The sequence below is a fragment of the Nansenia antarctica genome (assembly GCF_963989245.1).
Source record: "Nansenia antarctica genome assembly, chromosome: 1".
NCBI lineage: Eukaryota > Metazoa > Chordata > Actinopteri > Argentiniformes > Microstomatidae > Nansenia > Nansenia antarctica.
This window is the reverse complement of record NC_137674.1, coordinates 95,459,748-95,480,747: the sequence shown is the minus strand read 5'-3', so window position 1 is coordinate 95,480,747 and position 21,000 is coordinate 95,459,748.

Below are 21,000 nucleotides of genomic sequence, written 5' to 3'. Positions count from 1 at the left end.
AAATATACATGGATTTACCATTAACTCACAGGCTTTTTGTTTCCTGTTTATGAACATGTTTTTTTCCACCACTGTAAGTGCTAAGTGGTCTTAGTTTACAACAATGTTGAATTATCCATTATGGCTAAATCCTCTCAGACACCAGATTAAGCCTGACATCACCAAAACAGTTGTATGTTCTACATGAGACAGACAGAAAACTACGGAGCCCCCCTGGGGTCACATGGCAGAAAAACACACCAGACGCGTGAATCTGTTCCCCCGGTCCAGCAAATCCGCTCCCTCAGTCCAGCAATCCGCTCCCTCGGCCTAGCAACCTGTCAGGGCTAGGGCCAGCGTTAGGGTTATGATATTTAAGATCACTTATCTAGTTACACAATCTTCAGCATAACAAGTTCATAAGATATGAAAAATGCACAAGCAAAAGGAATGGAATGCAAATTATTTTTTATTCACGGTGGAAAGCAGCTCCGGCCAAGGCTGTTTGCAGTTGTGAGCGTCCTCTGGAGGAGTTGTCACAGCCGCCACTGTGCCGGGCGCTAGAGAGAGGAGAGAGAGTTCATATGAGCTTCACCAGGCCTATAGCTACAGAATAGAATACTTTATTAGTTTAGTTAGTATGTCCTTGGTCTATGTGTTCTACATGTTGACTTACCTCTGCTGTGTCCATCGTTGTGAAGATGGTTACAGGGTCTCCAGGCAGACGGCCTCCGTCCCCCGACAGCAGCTCAGTAGCCCAAGGCTCTTCACAGATGTGAGCATCCTCTGGAAGAGGGAACGCTTCTGTTTCTTTGAAGCTCCGCTCTCCTCACAAGGCGTTGTCTCAGCTGTCACTGGGCTGGCCGCTAGAGAGAGGAGAGAGAGTTCATATGAGCTTCACCAGGCCTATAGCTACAGAATAGAATACTTCATTCGTTTGGTTAGTATGTCCTAGGTCTATGTGTTCTACATGTTGACTTACCTCTGCTGTGTCCATCGTCGTGGGCAACCTCGATGCCCTCCTGTCCTGAGGCTGGAGGCTGGATACCTACCTTTATATCCTCCTGTCCTGAAGCTGGAGGCTGGATACTTACCTCGATGTCCTCCTGTCCTGGAGCTGGAGGCTGGACACCATCATTGATGTCCTCCGGTCCTGGGGCTGGAGGCTGGACACCAACCCGGTTGGTCCTCTTGCACTATATCAGTTGTTACAGAAGAAGAATCAATGACAGAACATATCTCTTAAAACCCCATTATTCCTACAACAACAATGCATAGCTTGTCTGCTGTTTTATGATAAACTGGTAAGACTTTACCTTTACATTACACTTCCTTAATGTGAAATTATGTGGAATGTGGCCCTCTTAATAATTCACTGTATATTTTCTGTTTTACCTTGAGCTTGCGCTTCATTGTTGAAAGGAATTTGCTGAATTTCCCTTTCTTCTTCTCACTAGCATCCCTCTGAGGCTGTGTGACCGAGGCTGTGGAGGTGTCGGATCCCATTGAGAGGGCCATCACCTGGTTGACCTGGTTGACCAGGGCCCTGGAGAACAGATCCACTGTGTCGTTGTAGATCTCAGAAGAGCTGGTGGACAGCAGGCTCTTGTGGCTGGAGACTCTGGTCGGGGCGTTGCTGTTGGAAGCTTCCACCCCCGTGCTCCATGATGAGGGAGGGACGAACAGCTGAAGAAGCAAACGCTTCACAGACTCCTCCGCATAGGCGGAGACCACCTGACTGCACACCATCGCACGCTTCTCTGCCGGTGGCCGTTTGTACATAACACTGTCCGACACACTGGTCCCAACGGCCACTGGCAGACTGCTGTGGAGTGACATCAGCTCCAGGAGTCTGTCCTCAAGGGCGAGGGTCAGGGTGCGGATCCCCCCCTGGGACAGCAGCTCCTCCCGTCTGGTGAGGTCAGCTCCGAGAGAGGTGACCTCTTCATGTGGTCCATCAGGACTTGCACCACGTCGGCCATCCGCTGTTTGGAATCATCGACGGAATCCTCTGGCACAGACTCGTCAGAGGTGCGATCGAAGGTTGCGCTTCTGACGACAGGGAAACTGCTTTCTGCTGGAAGCTCTGTGGGAGACTGACATGTGAGACTACCCTCACTACACACCCTCTCTACATTCTCCAGCAGATATCCTACAGCACTGTGCCATTGCTGTAGCTCCACTGAGGTCTCCATTTCCCCTGACTGTGCCACCATGTCACCCTGAATGGCGACCAGGATCTGGCTAATGCTGTCTCTAGCCTCAGCCATCGATGCACTCTGCTCAGCGGCATGCATCTCACGCCGAGTGAAGAACTCCTTCAGCTTCCTCTTCAGATCTCTGCAGATGGTCTGCGCTGTAGACCACAGTCTCAGCTCCGACACACCATCACGTCAAGCCCACCAGCCTCGGACACCTCAGAGGCCTCAGTGTGTGTGGGCAGCACACTGGGACCAGCTGAGGACTCCTCGTCCTGGAACAGGCTCTTCACACTGTTCACAACCATGCCGACGAGGTCTAATGCTGACGAGTCAGCACTGGCAGGTGACAGAGAGGAGGAGGTAGTTAACTCAGAGTGGTGGGAAGAACTGAGGGAGCATCTCTCTGATCTCATGAGAACATCCCTCACTTTCTCAGTGGCTTGACTCTGGAAGTCCTCCTTGGACAGTTCGCTCACGACTGCCTTCGGAGACACGCACAAACTCTCTGAGGAGGAGGAGTACTCCATTAACCATGTTAACACGTTGTCCACAAACTCGCAGGCAGCAAGGGACTCATCAGACGCCGTTGGTCCAGCGGAGGCTGTCTTCTCGTCTTCTGTCTTATAAGAGACGAGAATCTCGCTCAGAACCTCTTTGGTGGTGCGGTCGAGTTCGAGCTGGCTCACCGGAGGGCTCTGGAGAGCCAGCATGGGTCGAGAGCATTCACTCTGACTTCTACGAAGCTCTACTCCAACCAGTGAGTTGGATGGAAACATAGGCTCACTGCGAAAAGACTCCGCTTTTACCAGAGTAGATCCATGGATGAATCTATCCTGGTCTGAGGGCAGTTTACTCTTCTGGCTTGTGCCTTTAAAAGACACCAGCCGCGCGTAAACCGCTCTCAGCCTTCTCTGAAGCCTCTGAACTAGGGTCAGGGCAACAGGCAGAGACTCCTCCTTTGCAGCACCAGACCCAGCTGAGTGAGTGATAGACCTTATGTCTGCCACAAACTCATCAACAATGCCTGAGGCCTCCTCCGTGTTTATATCTATAGATATAAAGCTATTCCGGCACAGAATTGCACTCACGGCCTTGGTGGCTTCACTCCTGAGGTGTCCCACACTGCGAGAGGAGGACACGCGTCTACGCGGCGCTCCAGCAGAGGATCCGTCCTCATCAGAGACAGAGCTGATCGTGCTGATCTTCTCTGCCAACTGTCTGAGCATGTCAGCTGCTCCCTGCACGCCCTCCTGATCAGCTGAGCTGCATGACTCCACCGTCTCAACGATGGCAGTCATGACGTCTGCCGCCACTGGCCCCAGGTCGGTCTTAGAGGTCGTGACCTTGACCTTTGGCACCAATGGTTTGGTGATCCCCAACTCCAGGAGCTTGGTGCACACCACGTGCAACATCCTCCTAGCCGCGGACATGGTGGTGTCCCTGTCGCAGACTATCGGGGTGGACTTATCTGACCTTGATAAGGAGATTATCAAGGAGACGTCAGAGTTCACCTGCTTCAGGACGTCTCTCACCACAGGTCTGGTCAGATCAAATGAGCCAGAGGAGACAGAGCCCAGTGATTGGAGGACGGTGTCCTCTGTGATCCCAAAGTGGACCTGGAGTGGATCATCCAGGGGGGGTGATCCTCCGGACACACACTGCCTCAAAGTCTGGGAACTTCAAAATAAAGACAAATATGACATTCAATTCAATCGAATGCAACTTTATCAATCCCTGGGGGATAAAAGCATAAGAGTTGGTGGCTCACATCAGACTCTGATGTAGTGGAGAGAGATTTGACTTTTTACAGTATGTTGTTACTCATTCTGATTATTGTTGGTATTTTGTCTATGGCCAAAACATTTCATCACCAACAAAAACCATTGTATTATCAGCATTGATAAAGTCCAACACTTTAACTGTGCAACAAACATTGGGTTCTAAAACAAAACAACGTAAAAAAATGAGCTTAGTGTGGGTTTACCCCCTGATTTAAGTTATTTGTGATGTTATGATCATAGCAGTCATTACATAGAGGCGTGGCTGTGATTATAGCCTACCTCGCAGAGGAAGACCTTGATGTGCTGGTCTTCCACTCAGTGGAGGTGGTGGAGGAGAGCCCTGACCCACTCTGAGAGGCTGCAGCCTCCCTGGGCTCACTCATCTCTATGACCCGCTGAAGAGTCGGGAGGAGGACCTCTATGGCCGTGTGGGCGATTATTTTCACAATCTTCCGACCCGTGATGTCAAGCTTCACCTTGGTCATCTGTGTTCATTCAAAAGAGAGTGAAGAATTAGTTGGTGTTCAGCTTAAAGAAGGTAATCATTTCGATTGACTGATTCACAACACAAACAATGACTGGTATGGTATGCCTGCTAACTCTAAAGTCACACACATCAAATACACTTACAGGGTCTCTCATGCCGTCGTGGATCACCGTCCACTGCCTGGTGAAGAAACAAGTCAACATTTTCAGTTCTTTGGTCTTGGCTCAAATTTGTTGTACTGTTTATGCGCAGGGTGCAAAATATTGGGTGTGTATAGAAACATAGGGAGCATAGATACAGTAGAGCGCATACTACTTACTCATCACTGAGACCCTTCATGAAGCTCATCAGGATGGGGAAGGAGGCCTGATCTGCGTTGATGTTTAAGGCACCAACCACACCTTCCTCCGCCAGCAGCTTCATTCTGTCCTCACACTTCGTTCCGGAAGCGGAGGACATCACAGAAGGAGCTAAAAGAACCAAACAGAGAGGAATCTGGGGTTTTATTGCCACCTATGACATTTGTGTGGTGGCCTGGGAAAACCCGTCGGATGTCGCTGGCGTTCGTTTGTGGCAAAGAGCAAAAATAGACGGAAATTGCGATGTTGGCGATTTTGATATTATGTGGTATTCTAGTACTTTGAACTCCATACTACATTATGGTGAATAAACATTTTAAGAAAACAAAAGAGAAAGTACTTGTTTTATACCGACGAGGTCGAGCAGACTAACACCGCATCACAAGCACACAAACGAGACCGGCCGATCTGCATAGGCTCCTCCCCCGACCCGGAGGAGAAAGGAGTCGGGGGCAGCATTTCTTACCTTTCACTTTTTTTGACATGATACATTAAAATGCTCATAACTTTTTAAAATAAAGGGATATCTCAGTCATTCAACCAGTTATGAATAGCTGAGAACTTCTAATTTATGGAAATATAAAAAAATGAAAATGTCAAAATGCCACCATGTGAAGGGTTTTCCCAGGCCACCACACATTTAGTCTGTAGTACATTAAGACAATCAATGGTTGTGTTACAATATTCACACTAGCATACCATGATGGAGTCATTTCCCAGCCTTGCATTCATAATGAATGTTAGCATGTGGATATTGGAATGATGTTCAAGTCCTTATCATTGTCTGTGATTGGATGTTTAATGGAATGAAAGGCATTTTTTTCTTCTCATCAAACAAGTCTTCAAATAATCAACATAGGGACTTCTACAGGGAGAAGTAAACAGAAAAACCCTCTCACCTGCATCAGTGTTGGAGCTCTTCTTAAGGCCCTTGGCGCTCTTCCTAGCGCTCTTGGCGCACTTCTTAGTGCTCTTGGAGGCCTTGGTGGCCTTCTCTGAGCCCTTCTCTGAACTCTTGGCACTCTTCTTGCCACTACTTTTCCTGTTCATCTGCAACACAACAGAGTTCAGATCGACATTCTGGTCAACTTGTTACGTGAAGTCAAAGTAGCTTCAGACGGGATCACATAAAAACGGATTAAAATTACAATCAGTCAGAAGGCGACAGCGAAAGGCTTGTTCTGTTCATGTTAGGATAAGACATGGGTGTACATCCCTTTGACAGGACACACAGTATAATGGAAATCAGAGATACATCAAATGATCTGACCCAACCCCAGGGGTTAAGTGTTATATGTGCTATACTATACTACTCTTCTTGACAGTGCTATATAGGCCTATTACACTCAGGATTGCCAGATGGGGCGGGTTACCGCCGATTGGGCTACTTTTGATAACACTGGGCTGGAAAAAAAAGCATTTGGGCGGGTTTTAGTCTGTGGTTAGGCTGGAAATTGACAATCCCATCTGGCAACCCTGATTACACTTGACCGTGCTATTCATAGTTTGCACGTGTCGTCATAATGGCAACGCCATTTACGTACTTTAGCCACTTTACCCTATTATACTGAGCCAATTACCACTATTGCACTATTGTCATTGTTCATATTGTATTCCACCCCTGTACATTGTACCGCACATTTCAAATATTTTATCTAGGATTTTTTGTATATATAGTTATTTTTAATCTTGTCGTATCATATTGTTATTTATTGTTTTTGTTTGCTATGCACCGTGGATGAGAGGGAAATGCAATTTCAGCCCTCTGTATGTCTGTACATATATTGGATTGACAATAAATCTGACTTTGACTTTGACTTTGACTAATTATTCCATTTGTAGTCATTATCTTTGCATAATCGTTCTGACATGGTTTGTTGTTGTGGACGCTACCATCTTGGAGTTGGTTGTGTAGGTCCTTTAGCTAGCTAGCTAACATTAGCATTATTGACCATCCAGATCTAACAGATAACTGTCTGTACTTCTGGACGCTTTCATCCTGGCGGCAGTGTGAGGGGAAAGATTCTCCACCAGACAGATATGTAAACATCACCTACTGCATCTCTGGCAGCGACCAGATGTTTCTACTGATTGAAATACTGCCTAGGGTCTCTATAAATGGATCTATATGGATGTATATCTATCATGGTATATGTATATGTATATATGCTCTATATGGATCTATATGATCTATATGGATCGCAACAAGTGTCCAAAAAGTGTAGTTTGTTTTTCTTCTTTTGAGAGGTGATCTAATGAATCGACGCTTGAAACAGGTGGTTAATGACAGGTCGGTGCTGCAGGTCTGCGGAGTTTCCACTATGGCCGCCAGGGCTCTGCGCCAGTCACGTGACTGCAAACTATGAATAGGCGTGTTGCTCTTGACAGTGCTTTCAAATAGGTCTCCTTACCTTTTCTTGGTTTCTTCTATTCTCCATCTTCTAGTTGTTTTATCCAACGTATGAAGCTATAAAAACAACGTACCTATAGTAGCCTATGCCTTTTCTCAGATAGGGGATAGCCTTAAATAAAATAGCCTGCTATTCAGGCTTTCAGTAGCTCAGTCAGTCCCACATACTGATGACATGCGATGCCATTTTTTGCCATGTGAAATGCAACTTGTAGCTGAGAGTGCAGCTTATTGTTAGCCGTTTCATTAGCCTGCTCACAGTGGCCTTTCATAGCGGTTTGCTGTTGCCTCAAACTGACCGCCGATATGTGGTCACTGCATCGACTGTGATCAGTGAGAGCCGACATTCTCATATTCGTTGCTCCTCTCATGAATCCGTTATTCCTCCCCGATTTTTTGCACGGTGAGCAGAACATTTTCCCTTCCCCATCTAAACGCAGCCAGGGGTCATTTTCTTTCCATTTTACTCGGAACCCTCGAGACTTTTTGGCTGGAGGAGCCACTACGGCACTACTTAAACTTTGTCTTGCCATTTTTACCTCTCGCTCGCTATGGTGCACATTGAGCTGCAACGTTTGCAGGTTAAAAGCGCTAGCCTATACAAATAAAAGTTATTATTATTATTATGGTGGCCCGCTACGCAGGGTTGCCAGATGGGCCGGGTTATCGCCGAATGGGCTACTGGGTTTAGCGGTAATAGACTGGTTAGGCTGTAAATTGTCAATCCCATCTGGCAACCCTGCCGCTAGGCAGGCTATTGCCGCTGTTTCGCGGAGTCATCATCATGCCGGCGTCAAATCATATAATAATAAAAGAAATATATAGCCTATATATTCGTCTTTTTTAATATAGAAGGAATCAGAATGTGACAATTAAACTTTAGCGAATTGTATTCAAATTGTGCTTAGAGGGAATTATTTTCACCGGACATTATGACCCAAGAGGTTTAAATTTGTCGGACTTCAACACATTTTACCGGACAAAGACCGGTAATTACCGGTTAACGGAAACCCAGGAGCATGATACACCAAGATCCCTTTCAGTGAGGTTTTTATCAGAAGCTAGCTACAGAGGTAACTTGTTAGCATCAAGCTAAACTCTTAGCTAGCTAGCTACATGTTGTCATGGACTTACCAAATGGTGGAAAAGCTGCGACGTCGAACAACGTCTGGCAAAATAGAAATTTCTCTGGCCATTGTGGGGTTGAAACAGGGTTGCTATCTCGCTATCTCGGAATGAATGAATTGTTCAGGTTTCAAACTATGCTATGATTCTCCTAAATCCCCTCAGGAAAGACCGCGAGTGAGGAGATTCCCGCTGTTGACCAAGACTGAATTACTACTGGTTATTACTGGTCCAATCAGCGATGAGATTACCTTCTGGTCCAATCAGATGTGAGATTACCTGTTTTGACCAATCGCCTTTCTCTTTTCAGTTTTACCCTTTTTTATCAATAAAACAACGTCATTTCTATAACCAGGTCTCGCTGGTTGGGAAGGCATTTAGTTTAGCTGCCTGTCAAATCATACTTAATCGGACTCGGGAGTATATGACAATGAGGAGAACATAACTGTTTATTGAGAAACGATTGATAGGCAGGCTGGGATACGTATGGTTCCTTGCCCGTTCGTGGTAAAACAAAATCAAAGAAGTGTATATATAAGAAATACAAGAAAAACACATATAAGATGAAAGGAATATGTATTTTAGAGCATTAGAACATGAGTGTATCACATATACACCTTATACAAACACCTCAGAGCAGAGTGCAATGGTTACTATTCGCAACCACAAACAAATTACATGTTACATCAGGTAAATAACACACAGACCCTAACCTTGTCACCTGACCCAGCTATCATTGGCTTAGCAAATAACCAAATGTATTATATGCATTTCCCACACTGGGAGCATATTACAAAATAACTAATTACATGTTACATCAGGTAAATAACACACAGACCCTAACCTTGTCACCTGACCCAGCTATCATTGGCTTAGCAAATAACCAAATGTATTATATACATTTCCCACACTGGGAGCATATTACAAAATAACAAATGACATGTTACATCAGGTAAATATCACACAGACCCTAACCTTGTCACCTGACCCAGCTATCATTGGCTTAGCAAATAACCAAATGTATTATATACATTTCCCACACTGGGAGCATATTACAAAATAACTAATGACATGTTACATCAGGTAAATATCACACAGACCCTAACCTTGTCACCTGACCTAGCTATCATTGGCTTAGCTAATAACCAAATGTATTATATACATTTCCCACACTGGGAGCATATTACTTGATACACATGAGATAGCATTAGGCCACATCTTCATTCTTCATGGTAAGCAACAAAGCAGTTACGGTCAGCGTTCATGCAGAGGTGGACCTTGCAGACCCTGCAGATCACATTTGACCTCAGAATGTTCCCTTTCTTGCTGCAGTACTTGCAGGTCTGGCGTTGGGCATGTACAGGGGCATGGAAGAGACACATATCAAACCGCACAGCCTCATCTGGGGTGTGACTGCGGTGTCCCCGGACAGGCTTTGGGACAACAGCAACGGTCAGGTTAGGGTTAGGAGATGACAACGAGCTTCTTCGGGAGCTAGATGTGGCTGGCATCTGCCTGCTGGCACCCCTGAACACTTGTATTCTGAAGTTCTTCAGAGGCACGCCATTCTCACCAAGGGCCTTGCAGTCCCGCTTGTAAACGATCCAGGCGTTGGTGACACTGAGATCAATAGCGTATGCAAATAAGCGCAGGTACCACCTCTTGGACTTCATGGGGGTGCGGTAGAGGTGGACCAACATGTCACTCTTGTCAATGCCCCCCATGTTGGCATTGTAAGTCCGGATGACAGCTGGACAGCTAACATGCTCCTTTGTCTTTGTCTCGCTGCAGTACCTGAGGCAAGGCAAGGCAAGTTTATTTTGTATAGCACATTTCATACAACAGGGCAATTCAAAGTGCTTTACATACATTATAAAAATACAGTAAGAGGAGCATAGTAAGAAGATAAAAGTGCAGTACCTGAGGACTGAGGACATAGGCTCCACCCCCATGTCTGTTGACAACAAAGTGACCGTTCTGTTGTCCTTCCACCTGACGGCCAGGATCCCATCATCGCTCATGGTGTAGTCACATTCACCACGAGGGACAGCCTTTTTCTCCAGTTCCTTGACAGATTTGATTGGAGGCTTTCCAATTCTATTGTCCCTGGCTGTCCCTGTGTATCTGCAATTTTGGTCTCTGAGGTATCGCATCAGCTCCAGGCTGGTGAAAAAGTTATCGGCAAAGATGGCTGTGGTGGTGGGGAAGGTCATGGTACTCGCCAGGACAGAGACGATCTGGCTGGTGGCACCCATGGCTTGTTGTTGAGGTGTCATGGGCACACCGTGGGCCTCCAGCGTAGTCTGGCCCTGGTAGAGCATCATGTCATGTACAAAACCATCCTCAGAGGCCCTGGAAAATAATTTAAAACCCCACTTGTCTGGCTTGGACTTGATATACTGCCTCAGGTTTCCGGCTGTCTTTCCTTTGTAAGCAACCATCACCTCATCCACCGATTGTTTGGGTGTCTGCGGCTCACGCCTGAATGCAGTGTTGAGGAAATCAAACAATGGCCGTATCTTGAAGAAGCGGTTGATGGTGCCAGGGAGCTCGGTGTTGTCATTGAAATGGACAACTCTTTTCAGCAGCCTGAACCTCTTGGATGACATCAGGTCGACAACTTGAGGGACCCTGGTCTCCATGGCCCAGTAATCTTCCACAGCTGAGAGCTCAGCAATCCCCATATAAATGAGGATGGCCAGAAAGGTCATTATTTCATCCTCATTGGTGGTGAAGGTGGTGTTGATATCCTTTTGAGAGGTGTACAGGTTGGTTTGGTATGTGATATGCCTAATGACTTCAGGGCTAAAGTACCTCATGAAGTATTGAAAAGGGGTTTCAATGTGGTCCGGGGGGTTGTGCTGGTATTCAGGCAGGGCTGCGTTGTCCAGGTCAACTTTGTGCCAGGTGGTTGGCCTGGCTGCTGACTTCCTGGGTTTGGTGGGCCTCTTGGCTTGTGGTGCTGGCTGCTCGTCATCATCGTCGTCATCATCATCATTGTCCTCGACCTGGAACACCTCCACTGCAGGCTGCATGCGCTTCCTCTTGGCTCTTCCAAGGCCCGTGTCACTTGGGCCTGGAAGGTCATGATTGTGGGTGGGCAGAACAAAGTCAGGGTCTGCCACATCTACATCTTCCTCCTCGTCCTCTTCATCACTGATGGCAGGGTGGGCTGGCACAACAACATTCTCCCTCCTCTTGCCATAAAACATCTTGGTAGAAATCCCCATGTGCTAAAAATTAAACAATAAAACATAAAACAACTGTTATAAGGTCATAAAACTGACAAAATAGATCAAATAGAATGTCATTCACTATTTATAGCATTACATTTTTCTAGAAATTGGTTAAACTTCTCACTGAAACACTGTATAGTGTTTTACAAACCTTTGGCAACATTATAACATAATAATAATAACAATAATAATACATCAGGTAAATATCACACAGTTCCACTTTCACTTTTTGACCCCTTCGAGTGAGCGCGTTTGTTTGCAAGTTTACCACACGGACATTCTATGCTAACGCTAGGTGCTACATGGTTAGGGTGAATGACTAATAATAGTGCGTTCTTTTTTCATGCCGTAATTTCACTAATTTCACTATGTCCTCCGCAAACAACACACATGTCATCATTTAGCACAACTATTCAAACATAGAATGTGTGAGTTTTGTCAACTTACCATGGTTACTTTCGAAGTTTCACCGTTATTAGTGAAGCGAACGGAGCCGAAATACTCGCTTTTCCGCCTTCAGAGAAAAGAGGAGGTTTCGAGATGTCCCAGGCCTCTGCTGATTGGTCAAATGCCATGATGGCGCGAATGCTGACAAAGAGGGATCTTCGCTGATTGTCTGGATGGAAACCATATGCTATTTGACCTCACTGTTACGCGAGTGGGACGCCATTTGTAGTGTGTGCGGAAGTTACCTAAAACGGTTATTTGCCCGATAAAGGGTTTATAGTGGAGAAGGCAAACTCACATTTAAATATAAATTAGTTCAACTTCAGGAACATTCATTCAGTATTTTATTAATATTTGGGACACAACACAAACTGATATCGAATCTTACATTCATAGAGGTCAGACTGCGTTGGAGTGGCCGGACATAAACCGTTGCATGGTTCAGTATCTCCTTCAGATACTGAACCGTGTACCCCTCATTTGGGCATGGAATCACTTCCAAAGTGCGGGTCCGTGTAGACCCCGCAACACTCATCAGCTCAAACCCACCCCCCTCACGCAGTTTAGGGTAGGCTGAGAAGAGCAATTCTGCCAATTCCTCTGCACTGTGTTGGTTTCCTGTGAAATTGAGAGGGACAGACAAGACAAATAATGCACAGATAATGCACTGGCTACACACTACAGACTGTCTGGCTACACACTGCAGACTGTCTGGCTACACACTACAGAATGTCTGGCTACACACTACAGACTGTCTGGCTACACACTACAGTGTACAACTGGCTACACACTACAGACTGTCTGGCTACACACTACAGTGTACAACTGGCTACACACAGTACAGACTGTCAGGTGACATACCTCGAAAGGTCAGGCGACCGTCCTCCAAACCCATGCCCAGCAGGTTGTCTTTCACAACGCTTGTAGGGACCATCCTCATATCTTTTTTCTCCAGGCAGCAGAAATTGTGGCTGTAGGTGGTTACCCCCAATCCCTGAGCTGGGCTTCTCTGGAGGCGCCTTCCCCTGGAGGCTGTATTGTTTCCCCGGGAGGCTGCATTGTTTCCCCGGGAGGCTGCATTATAAGGAAGGAACAGTCTCGCAACTTCTGCTAAAAAAAGAAAAGTTGACAGTTAATCCAAGGTCATGTTGTTCAATTCCTGGATTTCCAGGTATTTAGATTACCTCTGCCCCGTTCACCATGATTTGAGGCATTTGAGTCCAGATTAGTGCAGACTAGTGTCTGAAAAGGCTGCTGTGCACAGAGCCACTACTACACAGGCCCGCACAGCTTATATTAATTTGAAACTTATGTAGATGCATGTAAATGCAGTTTAAGTAAAAAACAATTTCCTACCATCAACAGGGTGTCGTGGGGTGCTTGTTCCTGGCACTGGAGTTCCTAGCACTGCTGGAGTTCCTGGCACTGGAGTTCCTAGCACTGCTGGAGTTCCTGGCGCTGGAGTTCCGGTGCCACTCCCAGAAAAAGTTGCTGCTGGTAATAAATTAACGTTAGCTACAATGTATAGTTCCCTCGTACACAAGCTAGGCTAAGTAAAGAGAGGCTAAGCATGGTCCTAAAAATAAAGGGGAATAGGCAACCACTAGACATTTGAAATAACACTCAGATCTGCCAAAAGTCTTAAGTGGGCGTGTCCGTGGAAACCAGGGGCAACAACCACGCGACCGAATGACATGCGAACTTGGAGACCCTCTTTGCTAGCTATGCACGTAGTCTATGCACAGCTGCTTCACTAATCCAATAGATTGTCTACACACTACAGTCACTGTCGTTTACGTTACTACGAGGCCTTAATTATTTACCATATTCATTTTCTACACATCCAGTTTTGACCGATCAGACACTTCCCCTGACAGAGGCAATCTGGTCCTAGCCTAACATTACCCAAATCCTCTCCAATGTATTGTTAAATCATGGCCAGTTGCCTCCCTGCTCTCATTCCTATTAAAAAAATCGTTGGATGTGCATCTGTCTTTAACGCCACGCATATTTTGGTCCTATTCAAACACTGCCCAGTGCATGGTTAATTTACGTTAGCTAACACTAGCTATCAATAGCCTAGGTACAGGGGTGTAAACAGGGCTGCCAAGTCTCACGCAATCACCGTGAGACACACGCATTTCAACCAGTTCTCACGCTCTCACGCCGCAACTCTATTTCTCACGGCGAGAAATAACAATTTGTTTTACGGGACTTTTATTTTTGAAATTCCTTGAAAGAAAGCTACCGGACATGAGATTCGTGACGTCCTCTTTCTGCACTCGCGTTATTATGCTTGCGCGTGCGCAGTCGGAGCGGTAGACGAGCGTTGTGTTCTGTGATCTGTGTTCACGCGAGCTGCAGCATGAAGCGGACGGCCAAAACAGTAGGTAAATCTCACCTCATTCGAATTAGAATCCAGGTTCTTGATTAAAATATAAACTAAATTGAATCACTTACTGTAACTGCTTGCGAGGTAATTCAAGAACCTGTGTTCACGCGAGCTGCAAGAACGTAGCAAGCAGTGTTGCCAGATTGGGCTACTTTTGGTCACTGGACGGGTGGATTCGGCAGCTTTTAGACCGGTTGGGCTGGACATTGTCAATTCCGTCTGGCAACCGTGGTGCATATGTGACGGGGTGTATCTTTTCATGAATCACTCTCAGCTGGATGGCTCACGTTCATTTATTCTGTAGGAAAACAGTGCATCAATTTCTGGACACGGGACTTGCAGGGTCATCGAGCTACATTCGTCTCAGTGGTTAAGAATGCACTGACCCATATAGTAGTCACTCACACTACACAAATTATAACAATAATATAAAACAAAAATACAAAATGTGTAGACTACATAAATCTTCACTTGTGTGATCATATAGTGGTATCAATTTAACAACAACAACAAGAAATCATAACATCCAAATGCATGGAAAAACCACGCACTTGGAATACGCATGCGCACCACGTGCAACAATGGCTGCTACCTGACTGCTAGGTAAGCCGCGAGCGTGTTGCAAACTAGCGAGGTGGAAGACCCAACCTCATACAATACGGTCTACTAACAGAACAACAGACATATAATAACACAACAATAATAATATTACCTGCAGAACAACAGTGCATCAATTTCTGGACACGGGACTTGCAGGGTCATCGAGCTACATTCTAAAATGATGTTACACACGGACATTCACGTTAGCGCCATCATTGTTAACAACAGAAAACTCACATTAACAAACTCGTGATATGTTCCAAACTAACATACTATGAATGGGAAACTCAAAACAGCTATCTTACTTATCAAACATTCAAATAAAACATAGGTACATTAATAATCTCTTAAATTATATGCGATCTCAGACCCTGCAGAAAACATGACCTTACCGTCTCAGTGGTTAAGAATGCACTGAGGGAGATCACGTTACGTCCCGTGCAATTGCACTGTCCAGCTATATTTACACAGCATCCGGGTCACGGACACAGCATCCGGGTCACGGACACAGCATCCGGGTCACGGACACAGCGTCCGGGTCACGGACACACCCCGGATATACCACGTCATTAAACCCCTAGAAGGCGCAGTTTATACCTATTTTAGCTATAATTGAACTTGCCCTTTCTACTCCGTTACACATACATTTGCATACATTACAACATCGTATCTGGTAGCCTACTGGACTGGGTTGCACCAATATGGCGTAAGTCATTATAAATGCAGGCATTTAGTAGTTACTAAACCCCTAGTTGTTACTAGCTAGTTTCAAACTAGTTGTTTACTAATTTCGGTTGCACCACGCCAATCTTTTGCCAATCTTAGCTAGTAAATACTCAGCTTTGGTAACTGTTTTTTGTTTCTCTACTGTAACATAACTAGGTACATTAATAATAATAATAATAATAATAATTCATAATAATTACAATTTACAATACAAATACAACAATTGGGGGTCCCTCCCAAAAATGTGGGAGTGCTGCACGCGCACAAGATCAACCACCAAGCCCTCATTCTGACCCAGGAAAAACCCTGGTATGTACTGTATAACATGATAGCCATCTATGAGCAATGCACTGTATATAAGATGATGACCAAGGGGCTGAGTCCTGTTGATGGGGCCCATTTTTCTTTTAGAGTCTGTAGGCTACTGTATTTGTTTATTAATATTTCATAAATATGATATATTGTCTGAATTGTTTTCTTGTTTTATAAAATGTTAATTATTTTCATTTCTTGTGCTGGTTTATTATGAACAACATGTAAAATTGCAGGAAACTAGCACAAATAATTGGGTGGGAGAGAGGGGCCGCCGCTGCCAAAACGCGCACAGATTTGGGTCACTCCACCACCAAAAAATCTCACTCCAAACTTTTGGTGAAACTTGGCAGCCCTGGGTGTAAACCCATCATGGGTGAAAAATGTGACAAAGATGCAACTGATACACAAATCAAACAACTGAGCTATCTTGGATTAAAAACAGCTATTTTCACCTAACGGTGTCACATTTGCTATGGAGGGTGGATCGTGCCACATTCAAATGCAATACACACATCGGAATGCAATACACACATCGGAATGCAATACACGTGTAACACTAAATACAATGCAAAAATACGGCATATTTGTGCCAAAATAAAATCAATGTGTATTACATTTGAGCGCAGCGCATTACATTTGGTCATGAGTGTATTCCATTGAGCATGTGTATTACGTTGGGTACTAATTTGAATTGCTTTTCGATATCCGATGTAATTTGCATTGTATTCCATTCCGATGTAGGTACCATATTGTCCAATCCGGTCATATTTTCCCACTTTTCCGGTTCCGGCCATAGGTTCGCTATGATTCGCTATGACTCGCGATGCCAACGATGACGACGAAGACCTGTTAGTAGATCTGAAACTGTTGTGTGTGTGTTTCGCGCGCCCGTGCGTGTGACCAATGTGTCACAGTGTGTGTGTTCAAGTGGTATCTTTGTAATCATGACAAGGTAGACATTTCTAAGAATGTATTTCACTATTTCTGAGTATTTCACTACTCAGTTATACATTTCCATAGTTTGCTTCAAATAGCTGTTATGTGATAATAAAGTAATAATAATAACATATTTCAACCCTTTGTATATATACACATCTCTGCATTCTCTGTGCCATTATGCTTGTTAATCATTTTAATTCGTTAGAGTAAACTAATAGGTATGAAATGAAAAAAAAGATTCATTACCTTTAGCTATGGTTAATGTAATAGGGTCAACCATTACATATCTTCTCCTATTATCTTTTATCACTTTCTCTTCAGAGAATGGTAGAGATGTATTAATTACTATGGCCACACCCCTCTTCTTACCATATGACGCATGAAATACTTGGTTTACCAAATCCTTTCTCAATGTTTTGTAGTCTTCCTCAATCAGATGTGTTTTTTGTAGTAAAGCAACAAGATTGAATGAAATGCAATGAATTTATTGTAAATCAATACAGCATGAAACCATATTTACATAAAAATGGATTGACCATACACAAACAAAAACGTATTCATTCACAAATTAGCTGGAATCAAGTAAAAACATTGTGTAGGTTAACCGAAATATAGCATGTGTACATATACATATATATCTTATTTGGGAAAACCTCAAACAAGCAGAACCATGAGATTAACCACACCAATGAGGAGTGTAGTGACCCCCACAAGGGACCGGGTATTGTCACCACCATAAGGAGGAGTGGAGATGCTACAGAGCAGGAGCTATGGACAGACAGGATGCGTCAATGGGTAACAGCCGGTCTCCGGCAGGACAATTTCATGGCCAATGTTAATAATGCTGTCTAGTCTGTCACCAGGCCGATCCTGGACGTAGGCCCCAGAGAGACAGAGGGAGAGCCTGGCAGTTGAAAGCGTGGGGCCTGTAGCCACATCTGTGGTCGGCAGACAGGCAGGGGGTCAAGCAGGTGGAGTGGTCGGCAGACAGGCTGGGGGTCAGGCAGGCGGAGTGACTAGAGAAGTCCAAATCCAGTGTCAGTTGTGGACACAGAAGCCACAAGATCATTTGAAAAATCCTGGAAGGATGTGTAGCGACCAGGTAGCTTTAACAGTTCTGAGCATGTGGCTGAAGTGGGCATCTGGACCGAGCAAACTTCAACATGAAGTACTTCTGGCAGAACACTCCACCCTACCCAGAACTTCAAAAGCTGGTTCAGTTCTTCTGATGTGGCTGCAGAAAAAAAGACACGCGTTTAACAAAATGACTATTTGACAACTGGACATCCACAGTGCTGTAAAATGTAACTACATTCCCTGAAACGTTCTGTCGAATACAATTGGACATTTAAATTTACCTGCAAGTCAGACAACATAACATTCACGTACACAACGGTCTAGAATAAATAGCAATACAAATCGATTACTTACCTTTCTCAATATATTCCCTCAAGAACCCAGTCACACGACACCGGCATTCAAGTAGCGAGATATTGGTGGAGTAGTCGTCGTCCGAGTCTTCGCTCTCTGCTGTTGGCCACACAATTCGCCCTAGAATCATCTATGAAAATAAGACGATTTTACTCAAAATATTTGGATTATAGGACCAGTTAAAACTGTCATGTACACTTCCATAACATGGGACATAGTGAGTATACTGTACTCTTGGACATGCAAGGAGTGACAAGGCCAGGTATTGACTGGTGTGAGGCATCGAGTGCTCACTGTATTTGTAAGTGAGTTGCCAGTATGCACTGTATTGTGTAGTCCTAATTTAGTTTGGATAAATAATTGACCATTCATATTTGATCAGTGTGTAATTAAGATTTAATTTAATTAAAACATACTTATGAATATTATATTCAATTTTTGCCAAATAATCAGTTGGTTGCAACCTCAACATTACCACTAGATGGTCACTAAAACTTACACACTGATCCATTTGATGCCTTGAATGAATTTTAATACCTCTGGGACCACATTTACGCTTGACGATCTTGGAAGAAGAACCTCCACTGCCTCCGGTCTTTCCTTTAAAAGGTGAAGGACCTGACACTCCTTCAGCCCCTTCCTCAGCTGTTTCACCTGCTCCCTTCTCCGGCCAAGGACCTACAATAATAGTTAGAAGAAAAAGATTTATAATAGTTATTAGAAGAAGAATCCACTTCTATGGCCAATGCCTTGGTTAAGGCATGAGCCTAACCTGATTACAACAGCAATCTCCAAAGGGCAATTGATTCAACAGCAAATACTGAAACCTACTGCATGGATGAGAATCTTCTCAGCCAGCCATTTCCTATTGTCAGAAGTGAGTTGGGGCAGGTCCCAGTTCAGGCACAGGTCATGCAGGGTTTGCTGTTCGTCCTCCCTGAGGTTTCTCTGGCCATCAAGCTGTGAATTACAAAACAAACAAAGCAGCACGAATCCTGTTAAAAGGTTACATGTAAATATTATCATGTTGTTACACAATCAGTTGACCCTTGATTTCAATTACTAGCAGGCACTTATCCCGAACTACATTAATGTTGTTCACCATTACAGCATTGTCGTCAAATGCAAATGATAAGCAAGGATATGGAGGGAAAATCTTTTAATAAACATGGAACTCACAATCTCAACCATTTCCCGTATGTCCATGTCTGGGCAGTCCAGAAAGGACAGCTGAGTGTTGTCAAACAGTGCCTGGCTCAATCCAGTCAACCTGGGACCCCCGTGGATAAAAGAATGGCCAATCATTCTGCCCACAACCACAAAAAGCCCACTGTCAAGCAGGACTTTGGAAGTGGATGGCATACAATTATTTTCCTCCCCTTCAAATAAAAGAGTCTTCCCTGGTCCACCTGGAAAATGGAGTGAGATGAGAACAAGTTTCATTTATCATCCACAATAGTTTTTTATGAATAAGCACAAAACGTGCTTTTTGTCATATCTGACACCTATTTGCCATTTGTAACAATATCACACTCCATTTGAAATAGAACTGCAAGAATATTACTATAACAACTACAATAATAAATAGAAGCTGATGAATAGAAGGGGGCTTGAGGGGCTTACGAGTTTGGCAATGTATAGCTTACATATACAAAAAACTGTGCATAGTACGTTGCACAATACATTATTTTATCTGTTTGGTTGCTTATAATGGATTCTAAACGGCCTGTGTTAATTCATGTAGTTAGTAGTCATTGCCTATTTAGTTAATAATTAGGGAGAAAACCAAGTTGCTGATGCAAATGACACTGCCTTGTGTGAATACTCATGGTTAAATAAATAAATGTATCAACAGTTTATCAGTTGTGTTAATGGAACAGCACATTTAATATGGAAGTGAAAGAGGTACCTAGACTGATATCAAATCCAAATTGGAGTTTGGAGATTGTCATTGAGAAAAAGAACCGAGAAACTCCCGGCCCGACAGCTTCATCACCTAAACATTACGAAACACTTATTGTAACCGAAACAAGAGATATGTATTGTAGACTCAGGGTTCCCACACTTTTTCACCAATGATTTTCCAAAACTTTTCCATAACTTTTCCATAATATTTTACCTAATTTCCATGACTTAGTTTATAGAGCGCAATAATGAGCCTCAGCAGTGTAGCAAAAATGTAGCATGGTTAATGTAAGGGAAGTTGTGTCTATCCAACATTACCACCTATCCTGGGGCATTGCGCAATGGCGTTGGAGTCTATGGCACCCATACAGGTGCAGTGCAATAAATTAGAATATCGTGGAAAATGACTTGGATTCTGTGCCTCTCCGCTCTTCCTCCAGCCCCGACCAAATGAACATACTTTTCAGAAGGCCGACATTTCTGTGTTACATTTTTTTTAATTTGTTTTATCATTCTAATTTTTCTGAGATACTGACAGACAACTTACAGCTCATTCGTTTTCATGAGCTGTAAGCCATAATCATCACAATTACAAGAAATAAAGGCTTGCAATATGTCACTTTGTGTGTAATGAATCTATAGCCTATTATATGAGTTTCACTTTTTG